The sequence below is a fragment of the Callorhinus ursinus genome, unplaced genomic scaffold (genome assembly GCF_003265705.2).
Source record: "Callorhinus ursinus isolate GAN/ISIS: 27379988/994484 unplaced genomic scaffold, GSC_fseal_2.0 scaffold6, whole genome shotgun sequence".
In the NCBI taxonomy this organism is placed as follows: domain Eukaryota; kingdom Metazoa; phylum Chordata; class Mammalia; order Carnivora; family Otariidae; genus Callorhinus; species Callorhinus ursinus.
Genome location: NW_027397068.1, coordinates 34,954,101 through 34,976,686, shown reverse-complemented (window position 1 = coordinate 34,976,686; position 22,586 = coordinate 34,954,101). Strand labels below are relative to the sequence as shown.

The 22,586-nt window shown below is 37.8% G+C and overlaps 1 protein-coding gene across 3 annotated transcripts in view; it reads right to left on the bottom strand.

Moving 5' to 3' along the window:
- Positions 1–22,586, bottom strand: part of DSE (dermatan sulfate epimerase) — a 150,238-nt gene that overhangs the window by 102,495 nt on the left and 25,157 nt on the right. Inside the window, exon 2 of one of the 3 annotated variants that reach the window (XM_073893817.1) lies at positions 7,872–8,060. The exons of the other annotated variants lie outside the window; for them this stretch is intronic. The gene's annotated coding sequence lies outside the window, so the exon portion shown is untranslated. The remainder of the gene's footprint in view (positions 1–7,871; positions 8,061–22,586) is intronic. 3 annotated transcript variants of the gene reach the window in all.

The window sequence follows — 22,586 nt, the reverse complement described above, 5'->3', positions numbered from 1 at the left end:
AAAACTGCAGGATATATATATATAGCTATTTTATGAGGTAAAAATAATGAGTTATTAATAATGACAAATACCACTATAATAGAATGTAGTTGTGATATATTTAGTCAGTAAGAATGTAATATTATAATTAGCTACAAAAATAGTTCCTAAGACTTTAAATGTTAATAAGGTTACCAATTTATTATCACTTTCCTTAAATAAAAAGCAAAAATTTTAAGATGTGAAATGAAGTACCAGGTTCATTTTTTTATCTTCTACCATGCCCAAACCGAACCTCTGTTTTCTCTCACGGGTACCAGCAAGGGTTATTCTGTGGCTGCCAGGAGATCTGGGTATGGGATAGCCAAGCTGAGATGAGATGACTGTTCTGCTAAAATAAGCATTCTAGGTGTGCCTCGGTGGCTCAGTTGTTAAACGTCTGCCTTCAGCTCAGGTCATGATCCCAGGGTCCTGGGATCGAGCCCCGCATCGGGCTCCCTGCTCAGTGGGAAGCCTGCTTCTCCCTCTCCCACTCCCCCTGCTTGTGTTCCCTCTCTCACTGTGTCTCTCTCTGTCAAATAAATAAATAAATAAATAAATAGTATCTTCTAAAAAAATAAAATAAAATAAGCATTCTAGATTATGGATTCATGAGACTGGGGACTCAGCAAGAAGAAAAACATTCACATCTCTACTCTAGGAAAGTTATTAATGGTGTTGACTATTTCGAGGAAAAGGTGAAAGGTAGACAACTACATTTGTACTTAATCACAATAAATTTTCTACTAAACTCTGTGTAAAAACAAACTATAGTATCAATAATATTAGCCAATTTCAGTAGCTTTTAACAAATAAACATTCTTTTCTAAGACTCTAAGTTCTGTGTAAAATAATACAATGCAGAACAGTGACTGGAATTTTCATCAAACAGAGTGACTTTCAAGACTTTTTTTTTTTTTCTGAAAGGAACATGTGCCAGGGAAATTGTTATACAATGAAAATCTATCTTAATCAAGTATAATTTCATTAACCGCCCCCCCAAATTGCTCTAGCTTTTTTCCTTGCTTGGAAGCCGATTATATGTGTACATGCAGTATACAGGTTTAGTGAAAATATACATGTTTGGCACATAACTCCTCTTTGAGAATACCATCAAAGCAGTGAGGACCTGCCTGATATTTAGAGAACCATATACTTTGCTCTTTAAGGAATAGTTTTAAATATCATAATGATCAACTGAATAGAACACAATGCCTCACTGAATTTTTTTGCACCCTCAAAGAATAAACAATTGTGTCAGGGGTTTATCCCTGAGAAAATTTGGATGGAAGCTCAAAATGTAATTTTCAGATTGGCTTATCCTGAGTTCTCTGGCATAAATTTTCTGATATGAAAAGGAGAGATGTAAGTTCCTTTCTCTGAAGAATGAGGTGGTTTTTTTTAAGGATTTTACTTATTTATTTGAGAGAGAGAGAAATAAAGAAGGAGAGCACAAGCAGGCGGAAGGGCAGAGGGAGAGGGAGAAGCAGACTCCCCACTGAGCAGGGAGTCTGACTTGGGGCTTGATCCCAGGACCCTGAGACCACAACTCGAGCAAGGGCAGACACCCAACAAACTGAGCCACCCAGACGCCCCTGAAGAATGAGTTCTAATGTAAGTATGCTTCTTTAAATGAAGTTTATTGCCACAGGAGTTAGAGAGCCAAAGATTTCTATTCTGTGAGGAAGTAAGTAGATCCTAGAATAATGTAGAAGGATAGTACATTGACTTTCTATATCGTTCCTCCACCATATCCTCTTGAACAGTTTTTATTAAGGCATTTGAAATGGCCTTAATCACTTTCAATTTTCTTATTATCCTATTCCTTTATGACATACAAATCACTTTGAAATAGAGAAAAAATAAAGTATAAAATTTGAAAGTAAAGTACAAAACCTCTTTCTAAAATGCAGTTATAAAGTTAGATAAAATTGACAAAACCAATAATTTCAATACTCTGAAAATCGACCAAAGGCATACAACAATCTGAGAAGTGTTTAGGCTTGAAAAACTGTTGAATTTTGAGTAAGAATAAAGAGACTGTGGCATTCTGGCCTGGAGCTGCTCTCTATCCCCTGTTGCCTTTTCGGTAAGGACAGAGGTTTGGTAGAGGTAGGGTAGGCTATAAAAACTGGCAGCTTCTCTGTCATGGTAAGTGTGAGCTCACTCGGTTTGGAGTTGGGGGAGACAACCACTCCCAACATTTTTAGTGGAAGTAATGAGCTCTTAGGTGGGTGAACAGAGAGAGCCAACAGCTCTACTAGTCCGAGGTTGTGGTCATGGTTGAAGCATATTCCTGTCTGTGTATATGTGGAGACGAGAGGGAACCAAAGCTAGTCACCCATTCCGGACCAACCCTGGAGCTATGTGCATGCATAGGGGAAATATGAAAGGGCACACTTAAAAAAAAGTAGCCTGAACTTTCAATGAGCTCCCATATTCACAGAGATTCACTGGCAGAGGACAGAGAACTTACTGGCTCAAAGTGTTGAGCACAACCTGTCAAATCACTAAGTCATGCAGACACAGGGAAACAAAATAAAAATAACCATGTGTGTGGGGGCACCTGGGTGGCTCAGTCGTTGAGCGTCTGCCTTCGGCTCAGGTCATGATCCCGGGGTCCTGGGATCGAGCCCTGCATCGGGCTCCCTGCTCTGCCGGAAGCCTGCTTCTCCCTCTCCCACTCCCCCTGCTTGGGTTCTCTCACTGTGTCTCTCTCTGTCAAATAAATAAATAAAATCTTTAAAAAAAATAACTGTGTGTGTGTATGTAGATATACCATATATACATGCATATCTGTATATATTTATTTATATATGTATATTTATTTATATACAGAAATACACATATATCTGTATATATACATATATTTATGTGTATATACAGATATACATGTATATATGTACATAAATAAAACTTTGCTCAGTTTAGGAAATAGAGATACACACATATATGACATATATAATACACATAGATCTATGCACATATCTGGGGACATCAGCACATGCAAATGGTAGGAGAGAAAAATTTTACAAATTTAGTCCGGGCAAATTACCAAATTATCAAACAAGAATCAACAGCAGCAATAACCTTCAGAAGTAAAAATAAATAAGTAAGTAAGTAAGTAAATAAATAAATCTAGACTCATTACAATATGTTGTCTAGTATGTCTAACCAGTTTTCAACTAAATAATTATGAGGTAGGCAAAGAAACAAGAATGTGTGACCTATATTCAGAAAATAAGGCAGTCAATATAAATAGTCTCTGGTTTTAAAAAAAAGTCTCTGGTTGGTCCTAAATCCCAAAAGTTGAATTTTGTAGACAAAAAACACAAAGCACTTATTTTAAAAATTGGCTCTTTGGTTCAAAAAACTAAAGTAAACCACGTTGTTTTCTTTTTTTAAAGATTTTATTTATTTATTTGTCAGAGAGAGAGAGAAAGAGATTGAGCACAAACGGGGAGTGGCAGACAGAGGGAGAAGCAGGCTCCCTGCTGAGCAAGGAACCTGATGTGGGATTCGATCCCAGGACCCCAGGATCACAACCTGAGCCAACTGACTGAGCCACCCAGGCGTCCCAAAGTAAACCATGTTTTAAGAATTAAAGGAAAGCATTATAATAATGAATCAAGAAACAGAAATTCTCAGTAAGGTGGTAGAAATTAGAAAAAAGAAACAAATGTATATTCTGGATTTGAAAACTGAAATAAAAAATTCACTAGAAGGGCTCAAAATCAGATTCAAGATGACAGAATTAAAAATCAGTGAACTTGAAGACCAATCAGTAGAAATGATCCAAGCTGAAGAACAGAGACCAGTAAAACAACATCAAATGTACCAGTATCCATTTAATGGGAGTTACCCAAGAAAAGAATGAGGAGGCAGAAAAAATATTTGGAAAAAAATAATGACTGAAAACTTGCCAAATTTGATTAAAAACATTAATCTGCTTATCCAAGAGACTCAATGAACCCCAAACAGATAAATGTGCATGAAACTCTCCTTCCTGGCTTTCTGTGATTGTGTACTCTCATGTGTCCCCTCACACCTCCATGACTGTTCCTTCCTTGTATACTTTTCTTTCTCAATCCCTTTTTTCCCAGTGAGTATATTTTAAAATCCTGTGCAACTCTTATCTTTTATACCACATACTCTCACGTAGAAATTCCATTCATTTTCACAGACTATCAGTAAAAAGACTCAAATTTTATAACTAGGTTGTCTGATTCAATACCTCTTCTTGGATATTTATTTCACCAGCCCACTAACAGCAGAAGAATTCTTCTTCTGTTGTTCCATATTTCCATAATAGTATTAGCACTAAGAATAGGAAACAGGGAAATAGGCAACCTGAAACCTCAGCTGCCTTTGACTTTCCTTCTACTCCAACTGTACTCAGTTGCTGAGTCCTGCTAATTCTACTGACAATTTTCTCCTTCCTATTTATTTTCACTACTACTTCCCGAGCTCAGGATTTCATTACTTTCTCACCCAGATTGATCTTACAGCAATAACTGGTTTTCATGACCTTGTCCTCTTCTCTCTTTAATCCATCCAAAACATAGTATTCAGATTAATGTTCTTAAAACTTAGCTCTGATCATTACAGTCCCTTTTAAAACAACAACAAAATGATAGTTTCCCATGGCTCGAAAAATAAAATCTGAGTTTGTTAGCAGAACATTGCTTTTTTTTTAAAGATTTTATTTATTTATTTGACAGAGAAAGACACAGCGAAAGCAGGAACTCAAGCAGGGGGAGTGGGAGAGGGAGAAGCAGGCTTCCCGCCGAGCAGGGAGCCCGATGCAGAGCTCGATCCCAGGACCCTGGGATCATGACCTGAGCCGAAAGCAGACGCTTAATGACTGAGCCACCCAGGCACCCCCCAGAACATTGCTTTTTAAACTGTATTTAGCACTTCCTTTCATCAACCTAAAATTCTAGTCATGAAAAAAATTTGGAGACTTTCATCAATTGAAGTAAATTCTAAAAAGAAGAAAGAAAAGGAAAAAATGGAAAAAAAGATAATTACTTGTGGGTGTTACATGTTCCCTGACAACTTGTAAATGTTCTTAGATTTAACATTATGTAAGTTCTTGGAAGTGTAGAGTGGCCACATCAGCTATGGGAGATGAAACATTCAGGACACGTGGCCATGGAATATGGTAAGCAGATGGACAGGGTTGGGGTGAAGGAGATCCCACTCTGGACTTTTTCAGCCAGTTAAAGACAAGAAGAAGACAAACTACTTTATCTACTGAGAAAAACCATGTTACTAGTAAATGGATACAGATGAATAGAGATTCTAGCACAGGATGCATGAGAAAAATAAAACAAAGATTACAGCAACCATTTCTGAAATACTCAGTTTTGCTGTTTGGAACCACAGTAGTTCCAGATGGTCCTGAGCAAGGATGTCTGGGCAAGCCCTCAGAGGTCCAGAGACCCTTGACTACAGAAGCTGGAGAATCTTGATGAACTGGCATGAAGCTGCTTTGTTTTTATAAACATGTTGCTGCCTGAACAGTATTTTGCTGGAAAATGGAAAAAGCTTTCTATTACTCTACAGCTTTGTGAATGGAATAAGCTGCACAGATTTTGCAAATTAGGGAACAAAAACTCTGCAGATGCTGGGGCGCCTGGGTGGCTCAGTCGTTAAGTGTGTGCCTTTAGCTCAGGTCATGATCCCAGTGTTCTGGGATCGAGCCCTGCATTGAGCCCCGCATTGAGCCCTGCATCGGGCTCCCTGCTCCGCAGGGAGCCTGCTTCTCCCTCTCCCACTCCCCCTGCCTGTGTTCCCTCTCTCACTGTGTCTCTCTCTGTCAAATAAATAAAAATCTTTAAAACAAAAAAACAAAAAAACCCAAAAGCTCTGCAGATGCTGCTTGGGTGTGGGTCGAATTGTTTAGCTAAGCTTTCCACTCTCTCTGAATTTATGCCAAAGGTAATCTTTGGTTCAGTCTATGAATTATAATAACTTCCAAATTCATATGATCCAAATTTAAAACATTTCACTATGAAAGGATGCATATTAATTAAAGATAAGTAGAGCCAAAAAAATAAGGTTAATCAGGACACCAAACGGAGTTGTGAAGAGTAACAAAGCTCTTGTTATAGGAAAGAACTGATGAAGTTTATTCTTTGTGGTTTTTGTGGTTTCTCTTACCTGACAGAATCATGGTAATTGCAAAATTTCTGCTGGAGTTTCTGAAGGTGTAATCTTCATAGTTATACCAAATTTAAGAATGTTCTACAAAACTGCCAGAAGTGTTATTCAACAGAGGAGTAAAAAGTCTATATAAATCAGAGCAGACTTAACTTATATTCGAGGTTCTTAGAGTCATTTCTAAAAAACCAAATCACCCAGGTCATTTTTGCTAGTAGTCATTAAGAAGTATGTCAAACCGTTTTACTCTATATTTCTGAAATCTCAGACTTCATCAGAACATAATTTTTCTAAATCTTTGGTCTTTATTTGACCTCAGGACCCTCTGTAATCACCAGTAATACTAATGTTTTTCAATACTAATGCAGATTAATTCTGTAATTAGGATTTTCTAATTTTAAATGATGAAGACCATTGCAAAATTTAGCTAAAGGAAATCTTGCACAAAACAACTTTTCTTATATATGTTTTCCTCATATGTACAAGGTACTATAGGATGGCAGTGAGGAGCAAGGGTTCAGAAGCCAGATCATTTAGATTTAGGTACTAGCTCTACCATTTACCAACTGTGTCACATTGAGCAAATATGTATTCTTTGTGCCTCAGTTTCCTTATCTTTAAAACAGGGCTAGTTATAGTACTTATAACTCACAAGGTTATTGCTTTTAAAAAGATAAAATGTAAACATGGACATTATCAGTATATCATTATTATTAGCTATTCTCCTTATAGTCATAAATATTAATACATATATATCAGTCATTAATATTTTGCAACAGAGACTATGAACTTAGCCTAAAATATATATATAGATAGATATTTTGGGCACAAGACAATTATATTAAAATAATTCAATGTTATTGTTTTTCTTCAAACCATGCAAACAAATACAACAGACCACATGTCATTCAGGTAGGTGACATTCTGTATTATTTTTAAAATAATGTGTATTTTTGGGGAGCCTGGGTGGCTCAGTTGTTAAGCATCTGCCTTCAGCTCAGGTCATGATCCCAGGGTCCTGGGATGGAGCCCCACATCGAGCCCCGCATTGGGCTCCCTGCTCGCCAGGAAGCCTGCTTCTCCCTCTCCCACTCCCCCTGCTTGTGTCTCCCCCTCTTTGTGTTCCCTCTCTCTGTGTCTCTCTGTCAAATAAATAAATAAATAAAATCTTCAAAAAAAAAATAATGTGTATTTTTTAAAACGAGTTTTAGAAATTATAACTAACATTCAGATGAGCAGGTCTTTAGCTAAAATTAACTCTATCACATTATTTAGCATCTTGCAGGCTTGTATACCATTCTTCCATACAACTTTTTAGATTCTGTCTAGGTCATCATGATTCTTTTCAAGAGGGTGCATTTTCTGTTGATATACTGCAAGATATATACTTTTAAATTTTTCTTCTATAAAACACAGATTTATTATTAAATAAAATTACCCTCAGATTCCAAAGAAGTTGACATCTAAATATAAATGTACAGCAGGGGTGTTCATATCATGAACATAATTCTGAGAGAGATGTTTATGATTAAGTACACACAGAGAAAACAGAAAACAATACCATCAGCAAAGAGAGCCTTATTCTCTGGATATAGTTTGTGAAACTTGGGCAGTGTGTGCATTAAGAGAGCCACAGGAAACTAAATTGTGAATTACTTCAAATGGAAAAATAAAGTAGAATCCTTTACCTTTCAGAATGTGATTTGGTGGGGCACCTGGGTGGCTCAATTGGTTAAACGTCTGCCTTCTGCTCAGGTCATGATCTCAGGGTCCTGGGATTGAGCCCCACATCGGGCTCCCTGCTCGGTGGGGAGTCTGCTTCTCCCTCTCCTTCTGCTGCCCTTCTCCTGGGCTCGTGCTCTCTAAATAGATAAAATCTTAAAAAAAAAAAAAAAGAATGTGATTTGGCTTTAATTCTGCTGAAAGGTAGCAGAGTGATTTCAAGCTTTCTTTAAAAAGGTTAAAATGGGGGGCACCTGGGTGGCTCAGATGGTTAAGCGGCTGCCTTCTGCTCAGGTCATGATTCCAGGGTCCTGGGATCAAGTCCCACGTCAGGCTCCTGGCTCAGCAGGGAGCCTGCTTCTCCCTCTCCCTCTGTCTCCCCCCCCCCCCGCTCATGCTCTCTCTCTCTCTCTTTGTATCTCTGTGTCTCAAATGAATAAATAAAATCTTAAAAAAAAAAAAGGTTAAAATGGGAACTTACCCACTGAGTCAAGATGCTCATTCATTCATTCAACAGACATGTGTGTGATATACTGGGAATAACACAGACACAAATATAAGAACTTGCCCTCTAAAACACTGGAATTTAAAAGTGAGAGACAAATGTGTAAACAGATTAGTACACTAATGTTCACTAAAGTAAAACAAGTTAAAATCAACCAGCTGGGATGGAGAGCAACATAGCAAAGATGTGAACTTGAAAATATTACATATATATAATCCCTAATTTCTTCATAATTGCTTTCAAGTTCCTTTCTCATACACAGATACATACAAATACACACACACATTTAAGCACACATATAAACCTGGTAGGATTTTTTTTTTTAGAATGTCTTTTTTAAAGATTTTATTTATTTATTTGACAGAGAAGAAGAGAGAGAGAGCACACAAGCAGAGGCAAGGGGAGAAGCAGACTCCCCACCGAGCAGGGAGCCCAATGCAGGGCTCAATCCCAGGACCCTGGGATCATGACTGGAGCCGAAGGCAGACGCTTAACGACAGAGCCACCCAGGCGCCCCAACCTAGTAGGATTTTGACTGTAATTTTATTGAATCTACAGCTCAGTTTCAAAAAAATGAACATTTTAAATACTGAGTCTTCCAATGTATATGAATGTGGTATCAGCCTGCATTAATTTATATTTCTTAATGTCTCACAGAAATGTTTTATGTTTCTTTCACAATTTTTAGATATTTATTCCTAGGTTTAAATATTTCTTATACTATTGTAAATTTTTTTTCTGTTTTATTTTCTGTTGTTAACCTGTCACAGAAGTGCAATTTAAAAAATACAATAGGTGTTGGGGCACCTGGGTGGCTCAGTTGGTTAAACGCCTGCCTTCGGCTCGGGTCATGATCCTGGAGTCCTGGGATCGAGTCCCACATTGGGCTCCCAGCTCAGTGGGGAGCCTGCTTCTCCCTCTGACCCTCTCCCCTCTCATGCTGTTTCTCTCTCTCTCTCTCTCTCTCTCTCTCTCTCTCTCTCTCTTTAAAAATAAATAAATAAATACATACATACATACATACATACATAAATAAAAAATACATAGTTGTTAAACTCACCTAATTCTAATTATCTCTCTGTAGAATCTTTGGGATTTTCCACATAGACAAGTCACATTAAATAATATCAGTTTTATGGGTTTTTTTTTAAATTTATTTTCTTTCCTTACCACATTGAATAGGACCTCCAGTATAAGGCTGGCTAGAAGTGGTGATAATTCTCATATGTGTCTTATTCTTAATCTCAGAAGGAAAGCTTTCAATATATCTATGGTGACTGTTATTGGTGTTTTATAGATATCCTCTATGAAAGAAATTCTTTTCTATTCTTAGTTTGCCAAAAGATGTATTTTAATCATAAACAAATGCTGACTTGAATCAACTGCTTTTCCAGAAAGATTTTGATACAACTTCTTCCCTTTGTTCTGTTTATGTGGTAAATTCTGATTTGGTTTTCTTATGTTAATATTTCATCATTACAACAAACTTAACTTATATGTGACATATTATCATTTGTACATATTGTTTGGTTAGCTGAAATTAAGAATTTTATTATTTGTGTTCATGATTGAAGTTGCCCCCTAATTTTTTCCTCATAATTTCCTATTTTTGTTTTGATATCAAGGTTATCCTGGCCTCGTAAGTTAAATTGGAGAGCCTTCCCTCTTTTTCTGTTTTCTATAAAGTCATATAAATATCTTTATGATATTTATTCCTTAAACATTTTCTAGAGTTAAATAGTGAAACTATCACCTATAGTGGAAGGTTTTATTTTTTTATTTATTTTTTTTAAAGATTTTATTTATTTGAGAGAGAGAATGAGAGAGAGAGTGAGCACATGAGAGGGGGGAGGGTCAGAGGGAGAAGCAGACTCCCCGCTGAGCAGGGAGCCCGATGCAGGACTCGATCCCGGGACTCCAGGATCATGACCTGAGCCAAAGGCAGTTGCCCAACCAACTGAGCCACCCAGGTGCCCTAGTGGAAGGTTTTAAATTAGAGATTCATCTTTTTTAGCTATTATGAGATCTTCATAATCTGTTTGTTCATGTCTAAATTTCAGCAGGCTGTATTTTTTTGTTTTTTTCATCCTACTAAGCTTATTCAAACTAGTTAAGACACAAAGCATATATTTATTGTTGGCATACATTTTGATAATATATAGCATATATAATATGTAATTAATAATAATTATTAATTAAAAATTAATAACTATATATATAACTAAAATCTCTGGTAGATGAGAGCTGTATTTAAGGGTAGTTCTCCTATTTCTTGATTATTAAGAGTCTGCCTTATTAAAATGAATTGCTATTAGCATAATTTTCAAAAATGGAGTTGAACTAAAAAGACAATGTGTTTTATTTGTTTTGAGTTAAACTAGGCATACCTACTGAGTTGACACCTGAAAGTGACCATTTTAACTTCTTTCTCTTGCAGACAAAAGTATTTTCAGCAACAATCATGAAGTGCAACAAATAACAATTACTATGTCCAGAAAAGCAATTCAGACAGTGACAATTTTCCTTTATTAAATTTTGCATATAAAATATTGCTAGTAAAAAATTAATAAAATGTGGGGCACCTGGGTGACTCAGTCGGTTAAGCATCTGCCTTTGGCTCAGGTCATGATCCCAGGGTCCTGGAATCAAGTCCTGAGTCAGGTTCCTCAATCAGCAGGGAGCCTGCTTCTCCCTCTGCCCCTCCCACTGCTCATGCTCTCTCTCGCTCTCACATAAAGAAAATCTTTTAAAAAAATAATAAAATACGAGAAATAAGGTTCTAATACTTTTTAAAGTACATTAATTTTTTTTTGAAAAAAAGAGAAAAGTATTTATGCCTACATAATGGTCTGCCACAGTGATGAATAATTCCACTGCAGTTTCTGTCTTTGAAACTTCACTTCTGCACATTTGCCAATGGTTTTGTCAACCTGATCTTCATATACTCATGGTCAACAGAATCAGTATATAGTACATATCAGATTTGTCAATTTATCCTCACTCATAGCTGACTAAGGAACACTTTTTATTTAATTTCTAATGTTTCTCTCACATTAAGAAACAGATATACAAATAGAAAGCTTTAAAGTAAGGATGTTTATCAGAGATTCATAAACATCCCATTTCATAGTAGATTTGAGAAACTGCAATACTGTCTATGTCTTTGTTCTCTGGGATTCATTGTAGCAGCTTTCATATGTTTCTGCAGTTGAAATTTTCCACAAGAATACCTTCACCAGAAAATTCCTCATAAATTTTTATTTTATTTGGTAAAATTCTCAAAGCTTGTAATGGTTGAGAATTATTTGAGCTTGCTTCAGGCTCAGTTCATATCCTTAGCCCCTGAGGTACTACGTAATACTGTGTTTAAACACAGATTCAAAATAAATAATTATACTAGAGCAATTATGAAAATGAAAAAACAGAAGTCGGTTGCTTATTCTTGAAATAAATATGTGTAGCTGAGTCCACCTGTAGGGGAGCTGGAATTACTTCTGTGTGCAATACAATGTTTATTAAAGAATAAGTGATAGGAAAACATGGTAATTTTCAGCTTACATATGTATTATTAAATTTCAGTAACTGCAGCAGTTGTTTAGAACTTAGATCAACAAAAGATTGTTTTTTTCAGAGAGGAGTAGAATCATTGCCATTGCTTAGAATTGTCAGTGCATAGTGATAATAAAAAGCAGACTAACTTTTACTATTATTTTATTTTATTCCTTTTAAATTTTTTTTTTAATTTTTTTAAAGATTTTAGTCCTTTATTTGACAGAGACACAACGAGAGAGGAAACACAAGCAGGGGGAGCAGGAGAGGGAGAAGCAGGCTCCCTGCAGAGCAGGGAGCCTGATGCGGGGCTTGATCCCAGGATGCTGGGATCACGACCTGAGCCTAAGGCAGAGGCTTAACGACTGAGCCACCCAGGTACACTTCCATTTAAATTTTCTATACACAAAATACTCCCTTACTGCCTATACTAGGGGAAAGCCACTCCCACCATCCCATTCTTGGTACACCACTGGCTGGATGAGAAAAGTAATGAGGGAAGCTAAAAAGAAACATCCATTTCCTTTTAACCAGCAGGCCAAAGAGTCTTCTGGAATTAAGAGATTCCAGGTAATTATAAGAATAATGAAGTGGCTTGTTGATTTATTTCTGGAAATATTCATTAAAAACACAAATTACATTCTCTTTTGCTCCTTCACTAGGCTTGTTCAAGTCATTACAACGTGCCTCATTTTTGCTTATCTGCTGTCACTGGCAGTGAAGTAAAAGAACTCGCGCTGATGTAATGGAGTGGATAACCAACTGAAATATAAAGATTAAAAATTTTGGTAAGGCACACAAACCTCTGAAGTACCATTTGAGATATTTCCTGGCCTTATCTGACATGTTTAGCACCTTATCATAAACTGAAGGGAGGCAAAGTTATTCTGTTCAATAAATGTGCTTCCTCATAGATCTGGAAAGAAAATATCTGAGAAATTTAACTAAGGTCTAAGTGAATCATAATGTGAATCTTAAAAGGTTGCAGCAAATGTTAAGTTTTTTGTTCACAGTTTAAAAAAGAAAAAAATGTCTCCAGATATGGTAAAATTCCAACATCCTAAGAATGTAGTATTGCATAAATCATAGTAAGTAAAATAACTGGAAAGCAGCATTACATCTTCTTGAAATCAGAGTCTAAACTAACTAAAATGACTACATCTTCTATGTTTTCTGTGCTTTTTTGACAAATTTGGTTGAATGAAATAAACTTCATCTTTCCTAACAGACACAAAATAAATAGGAGAAATGCCCGTTTGGTGTTTCCTGTTTGGTTCTGTTGTTGGACTAATGTTTCCTCCTGCTGTAGCAATTGAGGATGTTTGTATTCTTGACCCCTCCACAGGGAAGCAGGAAAAAATCTGAACTCTGATGACTGTGTACTCTGGCTTTGATGCACTGCTCTGTGCACTGGGCAGAGGAACTGAGCTGAACTAGCATTAAAAGCAACGAAAATGCCAATTAAGAGTCTGACGTTTAGCAGCTGCATCTGTAAGTTTACTTGGGTAAGAACATAATTTCTGTAGTAACACACATAATAGCTTCAACCGCTTTCAAAATTAGGCAGATAAAATACACAATAAGTCATTTTCTAAAAGATATGTAAAATGGCCAATGAAGTAGGAAGCATAGAGCAATAATGGGCCCATTGGTAACAAACAGAATAGTTCCAGGGAACATTTTAGAGTTGACTATTATTACAATGCTTTAAAGTTTTGAACTTTTGGGGCACCTGGGTGGCTCAGTCTTTAAGCGTCTGCCTTCAGCTCAGGTCATGATCCTAGGGTCCTGGGATCGAGCCCCACATCGGGCTCCCTGCTTGGCGGGAAGCCTGCTTCTCCCTCTCCCACTCCCCCTGCTTGTGTTCCCTCTCTCGCTGTGTCTCTGTCAAAAAAATAAATAAAATCTTTAAAAAAAAATAAAGTTTTGAACTTTAAATACACTACAATCCCAATGATTTCTTTTTTTTTTTTTTAAAGATTTTTATTTATTTATTTGAGAGAGAGAGAATGAGAGATAGAGAGCACGAGAGGGAAGAGGGTCAGAGGGAGAAGCAGACTCCCTGCTGAGCAGGGAGCCGGATGTGGGACTCGATCCTGGGACTCCAGGATCATGACCTGAGCTGAAGGCAGTCGCTTAACCAACTGAGCCACCCAGGCGCCCCAATCCCAATGATTTCTATCCCTTGGATGCCAGCTATGGTTCTAGCAAATCATTTGCCTGAGATCTGTACAAGAAAATCTATCCTCCTTCAACTCTACATTTTCTGGAACCCCAACATGATAAGAGGCAGTTCAGAGTCAGTTATGACCTCCCTAAGGCACATGTGAGAGCTCAAAAGCTCATTTTAGCCTTGCCCCTTAACCTAGCCCTTCTTTTCCCTTATGTATTTGTTCACTTTGTGATGGTAGAGAGGGAGAAATCCATGATATATTTATTATAATTTTCTACTAGGAAATAATCCTGTAAAGTCTCTGACTCACCCCTTTTTGTACCTAAGGGCCAATAGATTTTGTGATATGCTGGGTAACTAAGTAACTGAGAAACATGGAGTCTGTTCTGGAGAAGGATGGCACTATATCAGCTAAAGAGTCCTTCCCCTGACTTTTCCCTGTTCTTTCTTTTTCCTTACAGTCTACACTGTAAATCCCTTTAGAATCCACTAATTTCCCTTTTGGGGAAACCTATCCATTTTCCTGGGAGTTATGAAGCCTATGCAGAAAGCCTGCATATTTGAAGATCACACAAATGACCCCCAACATCAATTTCAAGGCTGCAGTTTAGTAAATATGAAATGTCATGAAAATCTAACTGCCTGACTGTAGTCATTTTGCAAAGTTTACTTATAGTAATAATTTGATTTGGGCTTTCCCTCTTTGTAGACTATTCCAGTGGAATGAATTTAGGAAATTATAGTTATTTTCTCATCTCTTCAGAGATTTTTCTGCTTCATTTTGCTCTTATACATTATTTTCCTCATTTAGATTTCGATATATTTTACTTTTCTTTCCCTAAAGTGTTCATGTTCTGCAGCTCAGCAGTAAGTTTTAGGGAGGACCGAATATCTTTACATTTGACAAATGAAGAGAGAATATAACTGTTTTCTTGGCCAAGTAAAAGAGACATGGAGTATGACTGTCGTGAGTCAGGATTTGGCCTCTTCAGCATCAGCTAAAGACAGCGAGTGCCACAGTCCTGGATGAATGTACATGCCAATGAAGAGGGACAATGGTCAGATGGTGTAATGTTGGCATCATTTACATAATATCAGCAAGATCTAAATAGGTAACCTGGCATGAAGAACACAGTAACTTCCAAAAGATTTCATCACTCTTGGCACAAGCTGCCCCTACGATATTTCAAACATAAAGGTCTTTCTTTCAAAGAAAAAGCTGAAGGGAACCTTTACCTCAGATTTTCCTTTTTTCCCCATAGGCTCTTATTCCTCAGGCTTCAGCTTTCATCTCCTGCAAGATGAGGACTCTTTCCCTGTTACTATAGTGATGGGTCAGGAAAATATCTGAATGCATGCTGCAAAATTAGTCAGTAAATTATAAATGGGCTATTCATGTAAAAAGGCAGAATTGTAAACCAGAGAGTAGTGGTCCTTACACAGAAAGCAGAAGAAAATTATACAACATACATCAGAGCATCACAATGTGACAAACAAAAGTTGTATAAACATCTTAACTTTGCAGGAGACCATCTACCTACCCCGTTGCTAAACATGCTACTAGGTTCTCTGAAAATGATAAAAGGTACCAGACATTTGAGGATGAAGGTGAAGTAGAACGTACAAATCATTTTATACAATTTACCCAATAAAACAAGAGAGAAAACCCATACGTTGACAATTCAGCCTGCCTCCGGAACTAAAAAGCTCATGGAACTTTGGAGATGGCTTATTCCAGCAATCCTTATCTAGGGAGACACATTACAACTTGTGAGAGGCATTTTCAGAAATACACCTGGCCTTACTCCAGACCTGGTAAAATAATGTCTAAGAGTGAGGCCTTGGGACTTAGCAGAAGTCAGGCAACTAGTGTCTCAGTATTCTGAGTTTTCTTTTTGCAGAAAATTCACCTCTTTCCAGTGACTTGTGAGTTTGGGAGCTTTGGTGTCTGAAGCTTCCTCTGATGCCACCAAACATGATCCTGGGCTAGCAACACATAGCCCTAGACTGATGCCACCAAACATGATCCTGGACTAGCAACACATAGCCCTAGACTGATGCCACCAAACATGATCCTGGACTAGCAACACATAGCCCTAGACTGTCAGGTGACTGGCCCCCTAAAGAGGGTTGTCTCCCATCCTAGATGGGCCAGTTAAACTCTGCTGTTTCCAAAACCACATAACGCTGGAATAGGTGGTATGTGTCCCTACTTAGTCTCCAACTGTTATGCAAAGAGGTCATGCGCACTCATTGCCTCATAGTGCAAATATGAAATAGAATGAATTAAGAGAAACTTAAAAGCAGACAAATAGGAGAGCATACACAATCGCCTGAGCCTTCATTACCCACAATTTGGGTCAGGCATACAAGGACTGCATGCACCCTCAGAAGGATGGCATTGGCCCCTATAATCCACCACCCATTGATAGGGAACATCTATGTAAGGACCTAGTTGAATTATCAGCCTATTATTTCCTTGAGCTCAGGATGATTGAGCTACAAATTGGCAGGTGTCCAACAAAGCCAGATTCTTTCTGTGTTTACATATATTTATGTCACTGCATGTAATCCTCAATCCTCACAATCTCATGAAGTTTCCAAAGCTACAGACCCTGCAACCATCCTGTTCTTTCATGTCTGCCATGATTTCCCTGCCCTTTTGGCTGATGAAATCTTTTTTATTTTTATTTATTTATTTTTTTAATTTGAGAGGAAGAGAGAGAGAAAGCACAGAGGGAGAGGGAGAGGGAGAGGGAGAAACAGACTCCCTGATGAGCAGGGAACCCGATACAGGGACCCCAGGATCACGAGCTGAGCCAAAGGCAGATGCTTAACAGACTGAGCCACGAGGTGTCCCTTGCTGATGAAATCTTGAGACTCACAGAGTCAACTCAGACAGCTCATCAGGGGTAGAGTTAGGATTATAACCTGAGTTTGACTCCCAAGCTCATATTCTTGCCACAAATGCAAGCCACTACCTCCTAGCAGGTTACTTATTCTAAGCTATTAAAGCAGTCTAGGGAAAATAGGCAAAATATCTTTATTTCCCTGATTGTGCCTAGTGCTGTACCTTGGAGTCAGGCCAAAATCTGCCCATTTACCACTGGCAAGATGATTAAGTAAAACATAAATGAAGTCACATTGAACTGATGGTGGAATTAGTTGGGAAGGCCAACAGCAGACATGGCTTTAGGACTCATGTTTCCTGTATGTAAGAAAATCCCTTTGAGGATTGGAGGTGAGGAGTAGAAGGGGAATCTAGTGACTACTGAGTTTGTACACAGGGTAACTCTTACTGGAGAGTCAGGGACAGTTACCCAGAATAAATCATGGTTAAACTGAGATGAGAAGGTAGAGTAGGAGTTAGCTCTATGGGAAGGTAAGAACTGAACATCAAGTGCAAAGGCCTGTGAACAGGAAAGCAAAGGACATTTTCAAGAAGCTAAGAGTTCACCAACATGTCTGTGTGAAGAAGCTGAAAAGGAAAGAATCAAAATTTGAGGTTGTAAGGTAAGGGCCAGATCATGCAGAGCCTTACAGGCCATGTTAAAGATATTGTATATACTCTAAGGGCCATAAGAAGGCATTGTAGGATTTTATGTAGGACCGGGATATGATCAGATTCACATTTCATATTACCCATTTTCCCTCCTCATTCTCTGTCATAGGCATTTACTCTAATAAATTTCTTGCACATTGGCATCTGCTTCTTGGGGAATCCATACCAACACAAACTCACGGAATCTTTAGAAGGAAATGCGTTAAGATATCTGCATAGTACTTTTTTTTTTAAAAGATTTTATTTATTTATTTGAGAGAGAGCAAGCAGGGGGAGGAGCAAAGGGAGAGGGAGAAGCAGACTCCACGATGAGCATGGAGCCTGACACAGGGCTCAATCTCACTATCCTGAGATCATGACCTGAGCCAAAATCAAGAGTTGGACACTTCACTGACTGAGCCACCCAGGTGCCCCTGCATAGTACTTTTTTGTTGTTGTTGTTGTTTTAAAAAGGATTGCTCAATCAATTTCACAGGCATCTCTTAAATTCACTCTTTACTATGATTAGTTTTAGGATCAGGAAGTCACCTACAAGACAACCAAATACCATCTTTCTGGGGTATCTGTTATTTTAGGTCATTTAGCACCATGTTCCGTTGCATTGCTGTGGTAAAGATTATCTCATGACTTGAAGAGATAATACTTCACCAGAAAGTACTTTTAAAAAGTCCTGCTTATTGGGGTCTCTGGTGGCTTAGTCAATTAAGTGTCTGACTTCGGCTCAGGTCATGATCTCAGGGTCCTGGGATAGGGCCCTGAGTCAGGCTCCCTGCTCTGCTCGTCACTCTGCTCCTCCCCCCTGCCCTGTTTATACTCTTTCTTTCTCTCTTAAATCCTACTTATCTAGTAGAGTTTGGGTCATTAATTAAAAGCTGTGAAAAAAAATGTCCTAAAGTCTGGTCCCAGGGGAGGGTCATTTATTGTTAGACACAGGTATCTGCAAGTAGAATCTTAAAATTATTAATGATTATTTTAATAAAAATAATAACATTTTCCATCAGAACATTATTACTGTTACTTTACTTACTGGGATATTATAGTCATAATTCCATTTCTTTGCTGATGCAAGATTACAGTATATCTTATCCACTAGTATATTCTACATAATATATAGCATTTAGGAAAATGGTTAAATTACTAAATTGTGAAGCCAGTGATTTTAAATCACATAGATTATTATTAGTTCATTATCAGCCTATAGTAAGGTCTCTAGTTATGAGTCATAGGACAATTCTATGTAACATTTAGGCCTAGTTGGAAAGACTTTTTTTTAAGATTTTATTTATTAATTTGAGAGAGAGAGAGCATGCGCAGGGGGAGAGGGAGAAGGAGACTCCCCCCTGAGCAGGGAGCCCGATGTGGGGCTCGATCCCAGGACCTGGAAATCATGACCTGAGTGAAAGGCAGACACTTCAGGGACTGAGCCACCCAGGTGCCCCTAGTTGGAAAGGCTTTATAGAAAGATCCATGAACTCATCCATGAACCCAACCATGAGCCAGATTATGAACCTAACTCAGAAGCAAGCATTGGTTTTATTATCTTCCATTTGCCCTTCTGTTTTTCAGCCTCAGTCTGTACTCCTTTCACAATAAATCTCTAAGATTTATAAAATCAAGAAATTTTATAATATATATAAATATATATAATATAAAAAGATAAATTTTAAGCATTGATTCTCCACTTTAGATGTAAATTTAGTTCATCTGGGAATTTTGGGATGAAATGTAGTGACTCCAGAACCACTAAGGGGGAATCAGAATATTTAATAGAGGACAGTGGGGAGCAGTTGGTGTCTGTATTTTTTTAAAGCACCAGATATAATTCTGATGTGAAACCTGCATTATGAGCCATAGCTTTGGAAGCCATCAGTTGTCTAATTTTATGCAGTATAACAGTGCTTTGGAGTATGGGTTCTGGAGATCAGCAGCATGGGATCAATTCCTAAGTCTGCCCCTTTACTAGCTTCATGAGCATTAGTAAATTATTTACTCTCTCTGTACCTTATTTATTCAACATTCTATGTCTATTTGTTGAGTGCCAGGCCCTGTTCTAGGGGCATATCAATGAATAAAGCAAGTGGAAATTCCTGCGCTGGGGACATTTACCTTCTAGAACAAAGAGACTGACAAAACAACATAGATAGATAGATAGATAGATAGATAGATAGATAGATAGATAGATGATAGATAGATAGATAGATAGATGATAGATAGATAGATAGATAGATGATAGATAGATAGATGATAGATAGATGATAGATAGATAGATAGATTATAAGGCAACAGGAGGAAAAAGCAGGGTGGGAGGACTGAGAGTATGTGTGTGTTGGATCTTCTACCCTCACAGAGTTCTTGTGATGGTTAAACCAATTTTACATTACAAGTAAGGTGCTTAGAACAGTGCCTGGCACATAATGTTCAATAAGTATTATCTGCCATTCCCTTATTTTACCAATGAGGAAACTGATAATCCAGAGAGGTGGAAGAATCTGCCCAAGTAACTAAGAAAGGAGGCAAATCTGGTACCTCACCCATCTCAACTCACTCCTAGATGAATTTCATTCTGGGGCTTGAAGACAGATGCTAAAACAATGGGTCCAGAGCCTACCTTTTGACACAGATTCTGGTTCCTGAACGTGGCTCTTGTTCGTGCCATACATCAGAAGCAAATATTTCCACATGCAACATTTACTTGGCACCCCTGAAGACATGGATAAGACAAAGGTCTAAAGGAATGCACCTTGTCTGTAAATCCAGCCAACTCCTTAAGCATCTTTATACTATAATAGCTGTATAAGGGGTACCTACTGGTCTCCACGTACCTCATGAATAGGTAAACAATGGCTAAGGAAAAAGGTAACATGAAACTATAAAATGCATTTTTTATACAATATAATAATTATTAAAAATTTATTTTATTGGATGCTTGGGTGGCTCAGTCAGTTAGGCATCTGCCTTCAGCTTGGGTCATGATCCCAGGGTCCTGGGATCGAGCCCTGCATGGGGCTCCTTGCTCAGTGGGGAGCCTACTTCTCCCTCTGCCTGCTGCCCGCCCTGCTTGTGTTCTCTCTCTCTGACAAATAAATAAAATCTTAAGAAGAATAAAGTACCTAAAAAATTCCTAAAGAATAAATAAAAATTAAATAAAAATTTATCTTATGATGAAAGAAAATCTGATAATTTCCCCAAATATATTTAGGCCAAAGCATTATTTTAAAGCATTTCTGGAGTCTGATGGAACTTAGATAACTTATAGGCGATAAGTCAGGAAAACAATAATTAAAGCCATTCTTTTTTCTTAAGATTTTTATTTTATTTGAAAATTTTTTTAAGATTTTATTTATTTATTTGAGAGAGAGAGCGAGAGCATGAGCAGGGAACCTGATGCAGGGCTCAATCCCAGGACCCTGGGATCATGACCCAAGCCAAAGGCAGATGCTTAATTAACTGAGCCACCCGGGTGCCCCTATTTATTTATTTTAGAAAGGGAGAGCAAGTGAGGGGAGAGGCAGAGGGAGAGTGAGAGAGAGAATTTCAAGTAGACTCCATGCTAAGCATGGAGCCTGCTGCAGGGCTTATGCAGGGCGGATGCGGGGCTCAATCTCACAATACAGAGATCAGGACCTCAGCCAAAATCAAGAGTTGGATGCTTAACCAACTGAGCCACTCAGGTGACCCTAATTAAAGCCATTCTTTGGAGAAAATGTATTATTTAAATAACTTATCTGAGCCAAAGTCCTATGAAATGTCCAAACAATTCTTCTAACCCTTTCTTAGAATGACTAATATTTGTTTGGGTTACAAGATAACAATGAAGTTTAAAACCCGTCTGAGTGACTAAGCTCAAACTTGTTCCCATGACCCTTATGTCTAAAAGAAAAGGAAAAAAACTGAATTCACATTTAATTAAAAATTAAATTTGAGGTTGAGTAAAGAAAGGAGTAATTATTTTAAATATGTTGCAATCCATACTAAAACCTATTTGAAAAATGTAATTTGCTCTGTTAGAGTCTTGCCTTGTGATAACACAGCAAAATCTTCTTTTATCCATATTGTGAAAGTACATGGACCAGAAAAGAGAAAGACGAAACAGTAAATCTTGGTTTAGTAGAAGAGATTAAATCGACAGAAAAAAAAATGGAGAAAGGAAATCATTAAGGCAGTGGCTGAGAGCTTGAAAGCAAAGATAAGTACGGTGAAAACTGATGTAAACAGCAGAGAAAATTGTTCTGTGCATAGGAGGGTTTAAGTTTATATATAATTCATTTCTCTATGAATTTTCTCTCTGATTCAGGATATGAGTTAGCGAGATTATTGGGATAGTGAGTTCTAAATCTCTTATTACAGTCAAGATAATAAGCATAGTAAATGACTAGAGGACAGTCATGTTCTTGACCCTAAAAGCTAAAAGAGTTAAAATCTGTACTTTATAAGAAAGTGATGACTAAGACATTTGATTAAAGGGGCGCCTGGGTGGCTCAGTCATTAAGTGGCTGCCTTAGGCTCAGGTCATGATCCCAGGGTCCTGGGATCGAGCCCCACATCTGGCTCCCTGCTCAGCGGGAAACCTGCTTCTCCCTCTCCCACTCCCCCTGCTTGTGTTCCCTCTCTCACTGTCTCTCTCTCTGTCAAATAAATAAATAAAATCTTAAAAAAGAAGACATTTGATTAAAAATCTAATAGTTGACAAAATTTAGAATGTCCCTTATATGCATGACTACTGAGCTATTTCATATTTGAGTTAAGATCAGCAAATGTGAATGTGTTCATTTTTATCTATTATCTGAAGCCACACAGAATGGCAATAGTAGGATTCACATAAGATGATAGATGATCAAGAGGTAACTGACCTTTATTTTAGTGTGTGTGTGTGTGTGTGTGTGTGTGTGTGT